General features: G+C 40.8%; 1 protein-coding gene across 4 annotated transcripts in view; it reads right to left on the reverse strand.

The window, feature by feature from the left end:
* Positions 1–21180, reverse strand: part of cntn3 (contactin 3) — a 1582783-nt gene that overhangs the window by 1423776 nt on the left and 137827 nt on the right. The window contains exon 1 of one of the 4 annotated variants that reach the window (XM_033036728.1): positions 9736–9783. The exons of the other annotated variants lie outside the window; for them this stretch is intronic. The gene's annotated coding sequence lies outside the window, so the exon portion shown is untranslated. Of the gene's footprint in view, positions 1–9735; positions 9784–21180 lie in introns of those variants that run through there. 4 annotated transcript variants of the gene reach the window in all.

The following is a 21180-nucleotide window of genomic DNA, read 5'->3' on the forward strand; positions in this document are numbered from 1 at the left end:
TCAAAATAGGACGTACATGGTAAATGGTAGGGAATTGAAGAATGCAGGTGAACAGAGGGATCTGGGAATAACTGTGCACAGTTCCCTGAAAGTGGAATCTCATGTAGATAGGGTGGTAAAGAAAGCTTTTGGTGTGCTGGCCTTTATAAATCAGAGCATTGAGTATAGAAGTTGGGATGTAATGTTAAAATTGTACAAGGCATTGGTGAGGCCAATTCTGGAGTATGGTGTACAATTTTGGTCGCCTAATTATAGGAAGGATGTCAACAAAATAGAGAGAGTACAGAGGAGATTTACTAGAATGTTGCCTGGGTTTCAGCAACTAAGTTACAGAGAAAGGTTGAACAAGTTAGGGCTTTATTCTTTGGAGCGCAGAAGGTTAAGGGGGGACTTGATAGAGGTCTTTAAAATGATGAGAGGGATAGACAGAGTTGACGTGGATAAGCTTTTCCCACTGAGAGTAGGGAAGATTCAAACAAGGGGACATGACTTGAGAATTAAGGGACAGAAGTTTAGGGGTAACATGAGGGGGAACTTCAGAGTGTGGTGGCTGTGTGGAATGAGCTTCCAGTGAAGGTGGTGGAGGCAGGTTCGTTTTTATCATTTAAAAATAAATTGGATAGTTATATGGACGGGAAAGGAATGGAGGGTTATGGTCTGAGCGCAGGTATATGGGACGAGGGGAGAATACGTGTTCGGCACGGACTAGAAGGGTCGAGATGGCCTGTTTCCGTGCTGTAATTGTTATATGGTTATATGGTTATATGGTTATGAACACAAACCACTGCTCAACCCCTTGCCTATTGCCTCCTCACTCCTCTCCTCTCCACTTCCAGACCCAGCCACATGAACGAAGTCTGACTGACATAAATGCCGCCAATTGTCAAGACCACAAAACTGGTTCAATGGCTGTAAATGAAGCCCAAACTTGATCAGCAGATCTCAAGGCACCAGAGGCAGCTGCCTCAATTGGCCATGATCTTTTCTTTGTGTTTTGCTGAGCACTGCACTATTGGGACACAGTTCAGGAGTCTAGGCAAATGATTTCATAAACTCGAACAGCAAACTTCACATAAATTGTTTCTTATGGGTTAAATTTCGTTTTGGCAAATCATTATTCAAAGCTGACTTAATGCTTTTGGTACAGTGATGGAAAATGTTTTTCATTTGTAGAAACCCAAGCGTTTCATGTTTTTATACCTTGGGAAAAAAAAATACACGAGGAATTATGTCGGCTTCTCTGGTCTATGTAAGAGCTAAAATCAAAAGGCTTAGCAATTCCAGTCAGGTATTTTTTGATTCACCTACTGTAAAATCAAATATGTCAGCTTCTTATGTCAGCAAAAACTGAAGTGAACAGCAGGAGCTTCCAGTCATTATAAGAGTTGACCTGTGCCCTTCAACAGTGATGTTCCACCGAAAAATGTCAGTGAACAAAAGGTGAAGGTGATGTCTATATGGAAGGAACAATAGCACACAGTCTATGAACTTAATCATAAACACCACAGATAAAAAAGAAAGTTGACTGCAGTAGACTTTAACCTTCCCATGAGGATCAAACAATATAAGCTTGGTGGTTGCAAATTAGATACCAAGGTTGTTCATAGTGCATTCAGTTCATAAATTTCATTAAGAGCAATAATTAAAGCAATAAAATAAATGTCAAAGTTTAATTTAGAAAATTAAACCATGTCTGAAGATTGCAAACATTTCTTTGATGGCTCTTCCTCCCGATCGTGTCTCCTTACCCAAACACTGGCCTGTCCCAATGGTAGTGTTTATTGATTATTATATCTTAAGGCTTCAAATATTGGCACGGTGGCACAGCGGTAGAGTTGCTGCCTTACAGCATTTGCAGTGCTGGAGACCTGGGTTTGATCCTCACTACGGGCAATGTCTGTATGGAGTTTGTACGTACTCCCCGTGACCTGCGTGGGTTTTCTCCGATATCTTCGGTGTGCACCCACACTCCAAAGACCTATAGGTATGTAGGTTAATTGGCTTGGTGTACATGTAAATTGTCCCTGATGTGTGTCGGATAGTGTTAATCGCTGGTTGGTGCATACTCGGTGGGCCGAAGGGCCTGTTTCCACACTATATTTCTGAACGAAACTAAATATCACCATATCGTATAACCTCTCCTGAAACTGATGTTTAACAGTCAGATCAAGCCTTCGAAGACAAAAATCAGAAAAGGAAACGCCTCATATCAAACAGCATTTGAAAGAGAAAGCTTAATCCACACTTTGAGGTGACCTTTTCATTAGATATGGTACAGCATTCAAAGATACTGCAGGTAGACACAAAATGCTGGAGTAACTCAGCGGGTGAGGCAGTATCTCTGGAGAGAAGGAATGGGCGACGTTTCGGGTCAAGACCCTTCTTCAGTCTGACCCATCACCCATTCCTTCCCTCCAGAGATGATGCCTCACCCGCTGAGTTACTCCAGCATTTTGTGTCTACCTGCACATTAAAAGGAGCAATTGGTTGGAATATCATCAGATAAAAAGTATTTAACAAGTAGACACGGCACAAAATATTGAGTCCTTCCGACATTTGCTGATTAAGCATGGTTGGAGATAATATAAACTTCCATTGCGAAAGTTTCCAAGGGACTTCATTCATACACTTGCTATATTCCCTCTTTAAAGAGGGGAAAAGGCAAATGCAACAACTACTGGCTGGTTAGTCTAACTTAGGGAATGAGCAAACTTTTACAGGTATTAACACAAGATAAATTCAATTGTCATATCGTCAAACTTAATAAGCAAGGCCAATATAGATTTGTCAACAGTATATTTGGTTAACTTCATTCAGTCCCCTGATGAAATGAGGGAGAGGATTGATGAAGGTAGTGCTATTCATTTTATATGCAGCAGTTTCGCAAGGCATTTGACAAATGTAATCGAGTATAAAAAGCCTACTTTCAAATTTTTGAGATAAAACAAAATTCAGAAACATAATAAACAGTGAGTATAGTAAACTTCAAGAGGGCAAGAGTGTTTTATGGTTATATGTACCAAAATGGAGCAATGACATTTTTACGTGCAGCATCTTGCAGTGATAAAGCGGAGAAATACAAACATTACAATAAGTAAAACATGACAAAAATAAAAAGTTAACATAAAACACAACCAACTGATGTAAATATTGACACTGAATATGAATCCAAATAAAAGGCAAACATTAATCACTTAACCTCATGCATCCTTTACATGAACATCATTAACTCCATTCCAATCAAAGGGGTTGTGCCAAATATAGCAACTTTGGCTGGATCTAAATTGAGGGGCCAGATAAGAAGTGCATCTGACCCTTCTGCTTAGGTTAATCAGGATGCCCAAGAACTCAGTGGCCAATCCAAGACCAGAGAAGATTAAATGTTAATGTATATGGAGGAACTGCAGATGCTGGTTTAAACCAAAGACAGACGCAAGAAGCTGGAGTAACTCAGTGGGTCAGGCAGCATCTTTGGAGAAAAGGAATAGGTGATGTTTTGAGTCGAGACCCTTCTTCAGACTGAGAGTCAGGGGAAAGGGGAAGGAGAGCTATAGATGGTACTTAGGACAAATGAATGGAAGATATGCAATGATAATCATGGAAATGTGGAGCCCACAATGGTCCATTGTTGGCTGTGGGATAGGTAATAACGAGTTAAACAGCCGTGAAACTCAACAGGGCACAGTAAAACTAGAACAACGACTAAGGTGGGGTTAAATGTCAATGTGCACAATCCATCACAGCTTTGCTTGGATCATTTAGAGAGACATCAGTACATACCAGCCATTTCTTGTATCATCTCTCTTTGCATACACTTTGCAAGTGACAAAAAAGTAAACTGTAACAATCCTCCAAAAAATAACCACTTCTGAAACTTTTAAATGGAGTTGAAAATTGAATGCAGCTCTGTTTGAAAAAAAAAACTTCTTGGGTGAGCCCAGCTGTAACGGATTATCGACTAGAAACATCTATCATTTTAGTAACATTCACAACAAGATGCAACAGTTTTTGTAATATTTCACAGTCTGCTTGTCGGCAAATCAAGTGGAAATTTAGTAAGCGAATTACGTCATGATGCCGCGCATCTAGAGCAGTGCAGTGTGATAGGAAAGTCAAAACAACAATAAGGATGGATATTGTCAATACATGCAGCGATGTGAACTGAATTGTGACTCTGATTGAAATGGAAAACGAGCCCTCGCTCATTTGTCAGCCGGATAGTGGCAGGATTTTAGGCTTCAGTTTGGCCCAAAGGCTTCTCTGACTTTTTGTTATCTCGGGCTGATTTTTTATGTTGAATTTAACTGCTTAGCGATACAAAATGCAGCATGAATTCAACAAAAGCTTGTATTTTGTATGACTTCTGCAACACAGTAGAATGTACAAAAAGTGCATCAAAGGAGCACGTCATTTCCAATTTATCTTCAAGACATAACAGGCTGGATGACAATTGGTAGGTCTTAAGGAACAGCTTAAAAGGAGAGGGAAAGAGAGAGGAGATATTATAGAATCAGAGAACTGTGGTTTTGTTTTATCTGCACTTTCTCTAGCTGTAACACTATATTCTGCCCGTTTCCTTTCTCTCTTTGCATCTCTTTCTATCTGTTAAACATGTACGTTTAATTGTACTCGTGTATGTTAGAAATGTATTTGTGTATGGTATGATTTGCCGTGATAGCACACAAAACAAAGCTTTTCTTGGTACATGTGACAATAATAAACCAATACCAAATGTACAGCAGAAGAACTGCCCCTTTGTCCAATGTGCACATGGCTGACAAAAATTGAGCTCTTTGAATAACTTCCCAGCTCGTGGTGTACAGCCTTGCAGGTTATGCTCTTCAAGTCCTCTTTCAGGTTCCTTTTAAGCATGGTGTGGTTTTCTGGTACTATCATCCTTCTTGTCAGGGAGTCCTGGAGATCTCACTGATCTTTGGTCAAAATGAAATTTTGCCTCGACTCTTGCAGATTGACTTCAATCTGTGTCCTGATTAGTCTTTGTTGTCAATGAAAATAGGTCCTTCCTGTTCATTTTGTCAGAGTCTTATTATTTAGTACTTAGATATTTAATCTCCCCTCTAGTTTCCTAGTTTTCTAGTGGGCGGCGCGACCGATGTCGCAGCGGCCTCTGCAGTCTGTCTGTGTATTTTTTATTTTTTTGTCCTGTTGAGGGTTTAGTTTGTAATGGGTTTTTAAATGTGTATGTGTGGGGGGTGGGGGGTGGGTGGGGGAAACTTTTAAATCTCTTCCCTGCATGGAGACCCGACCTTTTCCCTGTCGGGTCTCCGTTGCCGTTGGGGCCTAGCGCCGTGGAGCGGCCTCCAACCGGAGCGACCTGGGGGCTCAAGTCACGGAGCCTGTGGAGCTGTGGAGCTGTGGAGCCTGTGGAGCTGTGGAGCTGTGGACCTACGGACCTACCTCCGTGGAGCTAGCCAGCTTCGGAGCGTGGAGAGCTGCGGGGGCGAGCTGCTGCGACCCGACTCCGGTGGATGGTGACACTGGGAGCTCGCGGGTCCCCGGTGGGAGACTGCTTTGCGGGGCACCAGCAACGGCGACTTCTCCCGCCCGAATTGCGGGGTTGAGAGTGACCTGGAGGGGGGCCTTACAACGCCCGGCGCGGCTGTAAATTGCCGCAGACTTGCTAGCGCCCGCCGGGGGCTCCAACATCAAGACCCGGGGCAGGGCCCTACATCGCCCGGCGTGGCTTTGAGTGGCCGTGGACTTGCTAGCGCCCGCCCGGGGGCTTTGACCTCGACTTCGGGAGAGGAATGGAGAGCAGGGGAGAGACAAGTCTTTGCCTTCCATCACAGTGAGGAGGAGACTCACTGTGATGGATGTTTATGTGAATTGAATTGTGTTGGTGTGTGTCTTGGTTCTTTTTTTTGTATGGCTGCAGAAACCAAATTTCGTTTGAACCTCATGTGAGGTTCAAATGACAAATAAAAGGTATTGTATTGTATTGTATTGTATATTGTATTTGTTACTTTCATTCTCAAACTCTGACAATTCCTTCTCCTATGTTTTCATCTCCTTCCAGCAATGAGGCCATTGTTCAGTATTCTAGCTGTGACCTTGTATCTCACTGTATCATGACCTCCTGACCATTGCATTCCACACATTAGCAGATAATAATAGGTATCCCATGTGCCGTCTCAGCCATCCAATCACAAGGCAAGGCAAGGCAAGTTTATTTGTATAGCACCTTTCAACAATAAGGTAATTCAAAGTGCTTTACATAAAACATTAGAAGCATTGGAAAGAAACACATATAAAATGACATTTAGATGTTAAACGATTATTAGATTATTCAGATAAAATAATTACAAAATTAAAAGCAATCAAATAAAATATTTAAAATAGAATAAAACCAGGAATAGAAGTTACAGTGCAGTATAGGTAATTAATAAATTGTATTGTTTACTGAAAGGCAGCGGCAAACAGAAAAGTCTTCAGTCTAGATTTAAAAGAGCTGAGAGTTGCAGCAGACCTGCAGTTTTCTGGGAGTTTGTTCCAGATATGTGGTGCATAAAAACTAAATGCTGCCTCTCCATGTTTAGTTCTGACTCTGGGGACACAGAGCAGACCTGTCCCAGACGATCTGAGAGGTCTGGGTGGTTCGTAGCTAAGCAGAAGATCAGAAATGTATTTTGGCCCTAAACCATTCAGTGCTTTGTAAACCAACAGTAGTATTTTGAAATCAATTCTTTGACAGACAGGAAGCCAGTGTAAAGACCTCAGAACTGGAGTAATGTGATCTACTTTTTTGGTCTTAGTGAGGACTCGAGCAGCAGCGTTATGAATTGACTGCAGCTGTCTGATCGACTTTTTAGGGAGACCTGTAAAGACACTGTTACAGTAGTCGAGCCTGCTGAAGATAAATGCATGGACAAGTTTTTCCAAATCCTACTGAGACATAATTCCTTTAATCCTTGGTATATTATTTAGGTGATAGTAGGCTGACTTTGTGACTGTTTTTATGTGGCTGTTGAAGTTCAGGTCTGAGTCCATGACTACTCCTAGGTTTCTGGCTTGGTTTGTTGTTTTTAGCATTACCATTTGAAGCTGGGTGCTAACTTTTAATCGTTCTTCCTTGGCTCCAAAAACAATTATTTCAGTTTTTTCTTTGTTTAATTGGAGAAAATTCTGGTTCATCCAATCGTTGATTTGCTCAATGCATCTACTCAGTGCTTGTATTGGACTATAGTCTCCTGGTGATATTGTTATGTAGATTTGTGTGTCGTCTGCGTAACTATGGTAACATATTTTGATGTTTTTCATGATCTGAGCCAGTGGAAGCATGTAGATGTTAAACAGAAGAGGCCCCAGAATGGAGCCCTGGGGAACTCCACATGTAATTTTTGCACGCTCAGATGTGTAATTACCTATAGACACAAAGTAGTCCCTGTCCTTCAAGTAGGATTCAAACCATTTTAATGCTGTGCCCGAAAGTCCCACCCAGTTTTCCAGACGGTCTAGTAATATGTTGTGATCGACTGTGTCGAATGCGGCACTGAGATCTAGTAATACTAAGACTGAAATTTTGTCATTGTCTGTGTTTAAGTGAATGTCATTGAAGACCTTAACAAGAGCCGTCTCGGTGCTGTGGTGTGGTCTAAATCCTGACTGGAAGACATCAAAACAGCTGTTCATTAACATGAAAACACAATTCATCACCTTCAGGGTTCCATGGATCTATCGAATTGCAATACCTCACATCAGTCCCAACTGTATTTCACTGGCAATTTTATGGTTATGGGGAGAAGGCAGGAGAATGGGGTTGGGAGCGAAAGATAGATCAGCTATGATTGAATGGTGGAGTAGACTCAATGGGCCAAATGGCCTAATTCTGCTCCAATGACATGAACTAAAACGTCTTTCTTCATTCTCAATCATATTGCCAACTGCAGCAGCATCAGCAAATGTCTTCATCAATGCTGTCATATTCAAATCAAATTCATTAATATATACTAAAAAAAAATAATCGGGGTCTGTGCACTGAATGTGTAGCCTTTCCCCTAGATTTCACCGTTTTTCATTTTCTTGATTCATCTGCACGTATACTGCATCAAATCTTCTATCAGATTTATAATTAAAATAATTAACTAAGTTATTCACAAAGATCAGACCGTAGAAGGGTCTCAACCCCGAAACGTCGCCCATTCCTTCTCTCCAGAGACGCTGCCTGTCCCGCTGAGTTCCTCCCGCATTTTGTGTCTCCCTTTGGAATATCATTATGCTGTCTTGTGCCTCGTCAATCATCTGGGAGACAGCTTCTCCGGGGAAGACCATGCCCAGACCTCCGCGAGTGGGTTTTGAGGTCAAGAAGCAAAATGATCTTGCGTACTCATCAGTCAACAGAAGATCGAGGCCATTAATCGTTTTTGAAGAATTATCACATGTAGGAAGCAAGGCAGAAATGTCTAATTGACTTTGTTAATCATGCAGAGAAATGAATAAAGATTGGAACACATGCTGATGGTGAATCTAAAAGCTGAAGTACAATTACAAAAGGCATTACTTTTTAAAAATAAATTTCGAATCCCTTACGATTGGAAATTCTCATGAAAGAAATTAAAATACATAAACTAGAAATTAGTTTCATTTGAGCCAGATTTTTGAGATGCAATAATTACGCCACAGTCGATCACTAAAATCTCACAGATGTAATTTAACTAACCAGAAGGGTTTCAGAATATTTTATAGTAGGACTATCTCTAAGTATCCAATCTTTTATAGTGGGAATATCTCTCTAATATTTTATGGTGGGAACACTTCCATGTATCTGATATTTTATAGTGTGACCCAAGTCTCTGATATTCACTCACTTTCATGTAATTCCCACTAGATTGGGTTGTAAATGTGAAGCACTTACAGCAATTTAGGGATTGTTCTCATTAAGCCACATAGTAAATGGACTTAATTTGCTGCTAGTATGACAGAGTAATGACAAAAAATTGTTAGATTTGAGACTGCAAAATCCCGACTCATATCATTGATCCCTACAACATGGTGCTGAGGTAAATTATCCATTAATCTGATGCTGGATTCAAAAATTTGCCTCTCGGTATCTTGGTTACATTAAAAGACTCCTCTGATCTCAGGTCCAGAGACCTGGATTCGATCACGACCTTGGTTGCTCTTTGTGTGGAGTTTGCACATTCTCCCCGTGACTGTGTGTGGGTTTCTTTCGGGTGCTCCAGTTTTCTCCCACATCCCAAAGACATGTGGGTCTTTGGCTTAATTGGCACAAGTGTGTAAGGAGTGGATGTGAAAGTGGGATAACACAGACTTGGTTGGCTGAAGGGCCGGTTTCCACGCTGCATCTCAAAACAAGTTATCCCAATACAGTGCTGTTTGTCAACTTCCTAACTTCAGATTTAAAAAAAAACAGCAGGCTTTGTCTGCAAAAATATGGAGTATTTGCAGAGTCCGGAGAAGCAGCACCTCTTGGCAGGTTGTAATCTCATAGAGGAGAGAAAGGATAAGATATGTCCAGATTATATTAGCTGCATAAATGGTAGAATCCACAGAACTCATGAACCATTTAAAATGTGCATGTACTACTTAAGTGATAGCTGCACAGAAAAGCCAGTTTCAGCCGGTGTTTGGCCACTGAATGAGCACAGTTGCACAGTAAGTCTGTTTCACTCCAGTTGTCAGGTAAATTTTGATGAAAAAGCAAGAAAAATCCTCATGGTGCTGTTCACAAATTAAAAATAAATGATTTATACTCACACACTGGATGAGAGCCGTGTATCAAATGAAATGCTGTATTTTAATAGTGGTTTATGCCTCATTGTCACACAAATTCACCATTTTCAAAAGAAACGTCAGTATTTTGGTTTGCTCATTGCAAAGCTGTATAATCTTACATACTTTGAGCAGGTATAAAGAACATAAAACATTAAAATGTGTTAATGTGCTTTGAAGCCAAAGTTCCAAAGCTCGTGCAGCAAGATACAACTTTAAGTATTGATGGATACTTTTAGAATCCCCTTCTCCCTTCCCTATTCCACAGCCAGAGAGGCAGAAACTCCATCTGCCACATAATTTGAAGATCCGAATGCTTCAAAATGGTCTTGGATTTGAACATCCAGGCAATGCTTATCTTTACAATATTAAAATGAAGTAGATTCTTATAAAAACCATGAGCAGTCAATGATCAGACTTTGGAGAAACTCTGTTTGCCAGGAGCATCACACAATTTATTTTCCCCAAAAACTAATTTCAGATTGAAGTGCATCAATTAACGTAGGAACATGACTCCACAAGTTCGTTTTAGTTTTTAGATTTAGAGATACAGCATGGAAACGGGCCCTTCAGCCAACTGATTCCACATTGACACTAGTTGACACTAGTTCTATCTTATCCCATTTTCTCATTCAATCCCTACACATTGAGGGTAATTCTTTATAGAGAAAAATTATCTTACAAACTCATGCCTATTTGGGAGGGTGCCAGAGCAACCAGAGGAAACCAACACGGGCACATTGAGAACATGCACACTCCACACAAACAGCACCCGAGCTTGTAATTCAACCCAGGAATCTGGTGCTGTGAGGCCACTGTCATGGACTACTTTCCAGCAAAGCATGGTGTTGAATACTCTTCAATGTTCCTCTAAGTCATGAATGAACACAACTGGTGAACACTGGAAACAGTACTTCAAAGTTAATGATGTGAAAGCTAATTGAAACTAGGAACACAAGTGAATCGACTTATTGGTGAATCTGTGGAATTCTTTGCCGCAGGTTGTGGAGGCCAGGTCAATGGATATTATTCAAGCAGCGAAAGATAGATTATTGATTAGCACAGGTGTCAGGGATTATGGGGAAAAGGCAGGTGAATGGGGTTAGGAGGGAGAGATAGATCAGCCATGATTGAATGGCGGAGTAGACTTGATGGACTGAATGGCCTAATTCTGCTCCTATCACTTATAACCTTATTCATTCTCCCTTAAACTTCATACAAGCATACATTGAGGGGAGACACAAATGTGCTTCTTTTTCATAAATAGCTGCAGACCGAAGGAACCAAAGATCCAACACTAATAAGATTGTAAACATCCATTGCTCCTTTTGTGGAGATTCTTTCTATTTTGGGATTTATTTGTCAAACTAAGGTAAAATCATTTCACTGTAAACTGTTCTGACGCAAGTTTGAATGCACAATACCTTCAAGATTTTTTTCTTTATGACGTTTCGTTTTTCTGTGTCACAAAGTTACAACCAAGTTTGCTTTATCCTGCTTGCACTAATTCTGCTCAGAGTCAATCATTTTTTGGTGAGCATTGCACGACAGAATGCCTTGGGATTTCTTTTAAAAATCGCTATAGCAGAAGGCACCAATTGGGAAGATGAAAACTCTGCCAGTGACCATATCCTCTGTTGCTGAGAAAGTAGTGGTCCTCTTCCAGAGGCTGAGGGGGACACCTGATAGAAGTTTATAAAATTATAAGAGGCATAGATAGGGTATACAAATCAGAAGATGTTCCCCCAAGGTGGAAATGTAAAAATCTGAAGGGCAGTAGCTTAAAGGTAAGAGGGACAAAGTTTAAAAAAAGAGTGGGGCAAATTTTTTTTTTTAGTGGTGGATGTGTGGAACACATTTAAGGGGGGTGTTGGAGGCAGATACAATAGCGGCATTTAAGAGGCTTTTTAGATAGCACATGGGCATGCAGGGAATGGATGGCAGATCAGATTTATCTTGGCATCATGTTCCGCACACACATTGTGGGCCAAAGGCCAAAGGGCCTGCACCTGTGCACCTGTGCTGTACCTGGTCTGTACTGTTTGTTCTATGTTGAAGGTCCACCACCAATATGGACCTTTGTGCTTTCAATCTTCAATGTCATGTGCACCTTGGTACAGTGAAATGCTTTGTTCTGCATACAACCGGGTAAAATCATACAGCAGACCTCACCTCGGCAGTACACCAAGAGTCACCATGTTTCTGGCGCTGACCAAGTTACAAACGTTCACCGAACAGTCCTATCTTCTGCCTGCCACGGTATCGCTTACGTACTGCTATGCTTGTTGGTTCAATGACCTTCTTTCAGTCCAATTTCTCAAGATGTGTTGCAAGAACACACAGAATGAATTGTAAAGAGCAAGGCCACAGCTGTATAAGCAGCTCAATATGAAAAGGAAGTTGTCTTATTCTGAATTAGACATCATCTTCATTTGGTCCAACAATAAAAAAAATATTTAAAGACTTTTTTCTTCTTTGAGAAACATGCAAAGACAATCCATATGTAGAAGGAGTTACAGGAAAAATGAGAGCTTTACCTAACGAGAAGGGAATTAAAAGTATAAAAGACACGTCAAAATGTTTACCAGTTATAGAATACAGAACCTGCAACAATGCAGTCGGAAGGAACTGCAGACGCTGGTTTAAACAATGCAGCACAGGAACAGGCCCTTCAGCCTTCAATAACAATGCCACACATGATGCCTAGTTAAACTCATCTTCTCTGCGCACACTTGATCCATATCCATCCATACTCTGAAAATACTTCTGCCTAACCAAAAGCCTCTTAAATCCCACTATTGCATCTGCTTCCATCATCACCTCTGGGAGCCCGTTCCACACGCTCTCTGTGTAAAAAAAAAAAAACTTGACCCGCACAACTCCTTTCAACCTTGCCCCTCTCACCTTAAAGCTCTGCCCTCTTGTCTTTGATATGTCCACCCTGGGTGAAAGATGGGATCTCATTGTCTATTATATCTCTGCCTCTTATAATTTTGTATGCATATGTCCAAGTTTGCCCAACGTCTCCTTAAAATTAATACCGTCTAATCCAGGCAGCATTCCTGTAAACCCCTTCTGCACCTTCCTCCCCGCAGTGAAAATCCTAAACAATTGTGGAAAAAGGACAGTTTTGTTTTTTTATAATCCATGAACGGCATAATAGCACATCAAGTTGTGTTTAAAAAAAAAATTACATTCCACAGAAGGTGCTCACACAAATCACGAGCTCCTGCCCACCAGTCAACACGTTCTGATGAAAGTACTGACAGGTGAAATCTTACCCAGCGCCCTCACACTTCAGCAATAGCACACAATGTCAACCTAAAAAGCCTTGAGTAATAAAGAAAGATGAAAATAGCCAGGGCTGTTTGTGCTTTACACCTGGGGAAGATGAAGCAATACATGGCCAGGAAATGAATGGAGCCTCTCACGACACTTTAATGGGACAGTGTGCGGTGAGCCAATATAAGCTATAGTTTGAGAGCTGTCACTTCAAAAATCATTAGTGTGCAAGGCCCAAGAGTTAGGCTAGCTCTTATTCTCTCAAAAGCAATTTTGTGGGTGCTGAGAGCAGACAAGAGAAATTAGGTAAAGCTAGGCTCAGATTGCACAAGAATAGGGGCGAGGATGTGGAGTGGGAGGGTACTGAGGGACAGAGAAGAATTGGTGGCAGAGGATCAGCAAGAAATGTTGTCCAATTGTGGATGATCAGCCATGATCACATTGAATGGCGGTGCTGGCTCGAAGGGCCAAATGGCCTACTCCTTCACCTATTGTCTATTGTTATGGGGCTATGGGGGAAGGTATGTCAAGGAGGGAGGATTGATCAGGTGATTTGGAGCAAGTCAGCAAATGAGGTAGCAGAGTCAGAAGTTGTAACCAAAATGGAGGTGGGTGGAGAATGGGGCTTCAAATATCCAAGACCATGCAATTGCAATGGCTGAAATTGTCTGAAGACACGCCCATGGGATAATCGCCTATTTCAGACTACATAGTTTGCGACATGGTCAGGTTGGTTCACATTAGATAAAGTCAAGGCCCTGTGAAGAGCAACTGTGAAGGGATTGTATTGCCCTCGAGACAAATATGTATCAACAGAAATCTCAAAATGTATGGTACATTTGCATTTTGTATGGTACCATCAATGTATGCACATTGTATAGTACCGGCACATCCAGGCTTCCACACATGTTGATTCATTCATTGATCCAGTGGGGAGAACCAGGGACTTCAAGAATTCACAGTAAGTCCATGGTTTTTGAACCATGGCATTTCATGATCCAATTTATTTTTTATTATTTCTTACTGAATCGTATGAATTTCCTAAGGGGATATATGTCAACATTTGTTGAATTGACGTCCAGTGCAAAATATAGGTAATATATAAATATATTTGCATTTGTAAAGTGAAAGAAAATTATTGCAAGATTAATTCAGATAGAGGAAGCCAGGAAACATGTTTTAACTCTGGAATTTCCTGGTCGGGACAGCAGACAAATGCGTTCCAAGTACAAGTTTGTACAGAGGTGTAGGTCACATAGACTGTACTGCAGAGGTTGCAATGAATGTGTCTTGACTGCCGTTCCACACAGGGCAGCTGATGTTTGGGCACAATTGCTGAATTGGCAATCCAGCCAGAAAGCCTTGATGCAACATCAAGAAGCCCAAATGTAATACTCAAAATAGCCTTCCAGTTCAGAATTGGTGGAGAGACTGATTTTCACAAGTATTTAAAGGTTGAAGTCACATAAGTCAAGTCAACATTTGAGCATTGTTGCCAAGCAAGCTCAAACCATTGCCTTCATGGCTGAGATGTGACCATTGGGTGTGGCAATAGCTCCATGGAGGAAAAAGTCACTGCTTTTGCATGGTCACTGTTACAAATGCTCCTGTATCATTGTTGCTATCCATCCACCAGCCAGCCCCCTGGTGCTATTCGGCAAAACAGTACAATCTGAAGTCAAAACATAAAGTGCTGGTGTAACTCAGCAGGTCTTGCAGCATCTGTGGAAGGAATGGATCGGCAGCATTTTGGGCCGGGACCCTTCCTCAGACTCTTCAAGGGATATTCCAGCACTTTGTGTTTTGCTTATGCTTGCAGCATCTGCAGTTCCTTATCTCTGCAGGCATGACAGTGCCCATCGCATCAAAGTGGTCAGAGCTCCTTATGGTTATTATCAAGGCTGTCTGTTCCAAAGAAGGTCAATAACTTTACTGGGGAACTATGGTTAAAATCATTAAGACAGGCAGAGGCTCAAAGAGCAAACACAAAATTGACCAGTTAATGTTTTGTTTTTACTTGACTGGCTGAATGAAAATAACAGTTTATTTGGCATTCATTGGGGATTTTTGATTAAGTATGCCCTGAGATGTCACACTGTAGAACAAAGGGAAGGAGGGATTTGAAGTGCAATGAGGAAGTGGGATTTCCGTCACACAAATCACAACCTGCTCAGCGGTTCACAACATCCCAGCAGGAGAGCATGCCATGAGGTAACCCCAACCTTCCCCTTTAGAGAAATATAGGAATAAAATTGCTACTGCAAAAATAATCCATCCATGACTAATTAATGATGTTAATGATAATTATTGACTGAAAGAAAAGTCTTAATATATTATGAAGATATGCATTAAGTCTGATTATTTTAACAAGTGATAACCAAAAATTAAGAGAAAAAACAGAATAACAGAGTAAAAAAAGAGAAATAAATATCAGACTTAAGAGCCGCAGAAATCAAGGAGAGGTATAGAGAGGTCCAATGTTAGTGTTTGGTAACAAGCTGGAATTTATGGTGAAGGATGTAACACCAGACACCTTGGGAAGTATAATAGGATTGAGCAGACTGGACAGGCCTTGATGAAACTGCACCTGAAGGGAATATCGTGTTCAGTTTTGGTCTTCTTACAAAGAATGTACTTAATATTGAGGATGCTCAGAAAAATTAGATTAGATTAGATTAGATAGCCTTTATTGTCATTCAGACCGAAGTCTGAACCAATGTAATTAAATTGAAAATATGTAGAAGGTAGAGAGAGATTATGGTTTGCTGTATGAACGATTGAGTGGACTAGGAATTCTCTTGCATTTAAAACTGAACATCTCATCAAAACGTTAAAAATGTAATTTGCACACAGGAAAGATAGGTTTAACACAGAATGTCATCTCTCTTGCATAACATACAGCTCTGGATTATCTTAGTTTGGAGATACAGCACGGAAACAGGTTCTCCGGCTCACTGAGTCCATGCCAGCTAACGATCCCTGTACACTAGCATTATCCTACACACGAGGAATAAATTACAATTTTTACCAAAGCCAATTAACCTACAAACCTGCAAGTCTTTGGAGTGTGGGACGAAACCGGAGCACCCGGAGAGAACCCTTGCGGTCATTGGAAGAAGGTACAAACTCTGTACAGACAGCATCAGTCGTCAGGATTTATGCCAGGTCTTTGGTGATGTAAGGCAGCAACTATCTTATAGTAACAATAATAAGAACTCTTTTCTCAGCATTCAATTCATTGGTTCCAGCCCTGCCTTTAACACCATAACACTGAATAAGCTCAAACCTAAACTTCTGGACCCTTGCTTTGGGGCCTCCATCTGCAACTGGCTTCTGGACTTCCAGACTGGTCGGATACACCCATGAATGTGTGGTCCTGTACACCCATGAATGTATGGCCAACTATAGTTCCACCTCAATCTTGACATTTGCCAATGATACCACTGTTGTCAGCTGGATGGACAGCGACAATGAGACAATATAAAGGAATGAGATCGAGAACCTTCTGTAATTGTATCAGAACAACAATCTAGCCCGTAATGTCATAAAGGTTAAATAATTGTTTGTTAACCTAAGGAAACGAGGGAGTGAACACAATCCTGTCCTTATGGACTTGTTGTAAAAATGATCGACATCTTCAAGTTCTGAAGCATCCCTGTCATATGTAAACTAACCTGATCCTTTCCCACTGATTTGCTCTTTTTTTCGTTTCGAGATACAGCGTGGAAACAGGCCCTTCGGCCCACTAAGTCCATGCTGTCCAGCAATCCCCATTACACTTGCACACACTACACACTCGGGAAAATTTATAATTTTTACTGAAGCAAATTAACCTACAAATTTGTACGTCTTTGGACTGTGGGAGGAAACCGGAGCATCCGGAGAAAACACACGCGTTCACGGGGAGAATGTACAAACTCCATACAGACCGCACCCGTAGTCAAGATCAAACCTGGGTGTCTGGTGCTGTAAGGCAGTGACTCTACCACTGCATCACCTTGCCGCCCCTGATTTGGTGATCAAGAAAGCGTATCAGCGTATTTCATTTACTAGGCATCTGTGAATATTCAGACTCTCTCTCTCTCTCTCTCTCTCTCTCTCTCTCTCTCTCACAAGCTTTTACAGATGGACATGGAAAGTATTCTGACAAGATCAATCTGAGGCTGGTGTAGTAACTGCTCTGCTCTTGACTGCCAGCACCTGTAGAGTATGGCAAACATAATCTAGTCCATCACAGCCTCACATCACTTCCTTTCATCCAGTCCATCTCAATGGTGCATTGCATCAGCATGTTGGAAGTCTTGTCCATGATGCCTGCTCCCTGGCCATTCCATTTTCTACCTTCTGGAAGCAGACACTGGAGTTGGAAAATTAAGACAACCAGATTTAAGAACAAGTTCCACCTCACTATTATCATACTCCTGAACCATTCACCACTTTCTTCCGCAAGACGCTGCCACAATCTCTTACTTATAACTCCATCTCACTTGGTTATTCTGTTATTGGATTTTAATTTTTGATTTTTGCACTATTTTGGATGGCACTACAATCTTGCATCATTCTGCTCTTTTACACATCCTATTGAACATTATATTTATTGTTACTGCATGTACAGTGTTCCCTCTGTGGGCTTCATGCAAATTCAGGAAGGAGGGAAAGAAAGAAGCGGGAGAAAGCAGGGAAGTTTAGACTGGTTAGCCTAACTTTAGCTATCAGGAAATCATTGGTATCCAGTTTTCAATGACAAAAAGCATACAGAAGCAATTTACAGTTGATATTGATGACTTGTTTAAAGCAACCAAGTGTAACATAATGTAAAAAAGATCACAATGCGCTGGAGTATCTCAGTGGGCCAGGCAGCATATCTGGAGAACATGCATAGGTGATGTTTCAAGTCACAGAACAGAAAACAGAACAGGACAGGAACAGGTCCTTCGTGCCACAATGGTTGTGCCGAACTTGGTTAAATTGATCTCATCTGCCTGGGCATGATTGATATCCCTCTATTCCTTGTACTTCCATGCGCCTATCTCAAAAGCCTCTTACACCATAATCGTATCTGTCTCCACTACCACTGCTGACGATGCGTTCCAGGACCCCTCCACACTATCGGCTCGGGACCAACTTCAGACTGATTTAAGGGGGAGAAAACTGGCAGAGAGGAGGGACAGGACAAAGCTTGGTGAGTAATAGGTGGATGCAGGTGAGGAATACAATAATATCAAACAAAAGTACTGCTACATTGGTGAGAGGCACATCGCCAAACATCCGGCCAAAGTTAACAAAAGAAGAAGCAGGTTAGTAAATGTTCACTGATATTTGGGATAAGTCAATTATCCCATGCAGAAAAATTAAACAGAATGAATCTACACTCTTACGAGAAGTGAGGGACTCTCATTATTTTGGTATGCTGATCTGTGCAAGAAGGCTGTAAGTGTCACCATTGCTCTGAGCAGCAGCACCATCTCACCTTGTCTCAAAGATGACTGGACAACCAAGTCTTCATCCAAGTCATCATCATCATCAAATGGAAAATATTTACCGTTTTTTCCTTTTTGGGTGCACTAAGTCACCAAAGAATGAATGCCAGTGATTTAATGGCAGCTGCAAGGACTATGGCAGTGCCTTATATGGTGACCCTGGAGACTAAACAAAAAGTATGGCATCTGTTCTCTGGATGCAAGACAATGATCATCACGATGGCTTGGGAAGAGTCACAAACCAGTCTAACAGAGAGAAAATCATGGCAGTTTCTGGTTGATAATTAGTTTTTTTCTTGATTTCCTTGCTAATCAACTTATCATCCACAATGTAATATGATTGCAGTAAAATATTTGTAGATTTGTAGATTTGTAAATATTAAATCCTGACATATTGACATCTTCTTGCTAACTCTTAAGTTTCTGGCAGGGTGGATGGAGGAGTACGAGCTGCATCCTTCTCTCCAGGTGCAGACAATGTTTATCCGTGCCTTGTTTCATGCACAATATTTTGCAAAGAGTCAAACGTTAATGATGTCCACTCCACCAGGCCAAAAGGTTCCTGGCTATAACAATGATCTCCACTGTGACTTCCCTGCCACAGGCAATGCAATTCTCCTCCCGTTTCAAAATGCAGGATGACTTGGAAAAATACCAACTTCTTGCAACTAACCATTGCTAAATAAATCACCAACAACCTGCATTTAGCTGATAATTGTTATAAAATGCAGACATGATATGTTTAGCCTGCTATTAAATGCTGGGCTTTCTCAGAAACTGGTTGACATTAGTGTCAGTCTCACAATGGATATTCTCTCAATATGCATTTCCTAATACGATGGTTGCCACGATTGACCTACATGTCCGAAATAGAGACATAGCAAAAGAATATCCATAATAATGAACCAAAATTAAGTGTAAAACTTTAAAACCCAAACAAAATCAGAACATAATGTGCTATAAATTGTAGAATCACATAAAATGTATGCTCTCATCACTCATTTGCCTTAAAAGAGAGAAAATAAATTCTCAGCAAAACGTTAAAACATTTTCAGGTTTTCGTGGTACCTTGAGTCAGCAAACCTCCCTCATTGTGGATCCAAAGGAGAACAAAGAACTTCTACTGTTTCACCACATCGCTGTACTTCAGGAAATTATGACAATGCAGATTGATCAAAAGGTAAAACTTTGAAGGTCTAGTCCTGGAAATAATCTATTCTCATTTCCATCCTACAGTCCAATGCTCCTGGTCATGGATTTTTTTTTCCCTTCACATCATCTGCAAGTTTTGCAAAAAGAAACTGGCTGGAGTCAAAACTAACAAGCAATTCTTAATTGCAGCTGTCACACTGGAAAGATAATCAATTGTATCTGAATCAGGTGCTCACAATTATTATGTTAACCGACCTTTGAGGCTGTTTCATGAAGGGAGATAAGTAGTCACTGCTATCCTTTGAGCTGTTTGAGAGATGAGGGAAGGTCTCATTTTTTACATAAATTAAATGCTGATAAAGACGGGGGCACAAACTAAATGAATTTTAATACTGAACACATTACTTAGGGCTCCAGGCCAATTAGAGTGAAGGAAAAAAATCTGAGGTAAACCTTTGTTTGCCCAGTAAGCCTTTGGCTCAGAGAGAATGAGATTTGAGACCGTTTCTCTGTGTGAGGAGCCAGGGCAGTCATTTAGAAGCTTAGTAAATAACCCTCCGTTCGAATGTAACATGTGCATATGCAGCATAACATCACAGTGCAACCTTTCATTTTATTTGATCAGTTTTTCGATTCAATTTAATATTCTTCACAGCTTGAAGGGCTACATACCAGTGAAGGGCTGCTGAACATTAAAGATGGATCACAAGTGGTTCTGACTAATGCTATATTGTTATTTTTGATATATTAATGTGTCATTTGTGGTATAATCAGAAACATAACAGCGTAATAAAGGCCGAAATAAAAACAATTCACTGAAGAGCTGTAAAATATTTCATCAGCGATTAAACCATCATCTGAAAATGAAGATAAATCCAGACAGCAAAGCAGACTGCTTCTTCCAAAATCTCTGACAATGAAACTCCTGTGTGGTGTAAGCATATGCAGCATAACATCACAGTGCAACCTTTCATTTTATTTGATCAGTTTTTAGATTCAACTTAATATTCTTCACAGCTTGAAGGGCTACATACCAGTGAAAGGCTGCTGAACATTGAAGATGGATCGCAAGTGGTTCTGGCAGTATTTACTTGATCATCCATCAACCCCATTCAATTAATTAATGGTCAGAAACCAGGATTACATGAGATTAGTGTCACTGAACTGAGGTGTGGGGTGAGGAATAATTGAAAGATAAAAATAATTTATTATGAACAAAATTAGGACCAAAAATTATAGTTTTGTGACAAGGATGAGAGCATTATTTTGGTTTGCATGACGGAATATCCAGTCAGACTGATCAAATAAACCCACATTTTGGGAAGAATGTTTGCTGACAAGGCAACCAAAAAAGATTTCCTATTCATTATCGACTTGCTTGCAGCTTGTTGAAACTTTGATGAGGCCGTATTTGGAATATTTTGCATGCAGTTCTGGTCACTCCATTACAGGGAGGACGTGAAGGCTTCGGAGGGGATGTAGAGGTGGTTTATTAGCTATCTTGAGAGGTTGGACA

Source organism: Amblyraja radiata, chromosome 18, assembly GCF_010909765.2.
Source record: "Amblyraja radiata isolate CabotCenter1 chromosome 18, sAmbRad1.1.pri, whole genome shotgun sequence".
Lineage (NCBI taxonomy): Eukaryota > Metazoa > Chordata > Chondrichthyes > Rajiformes > Rajidae > Amblyraja > Amblyraja radiata.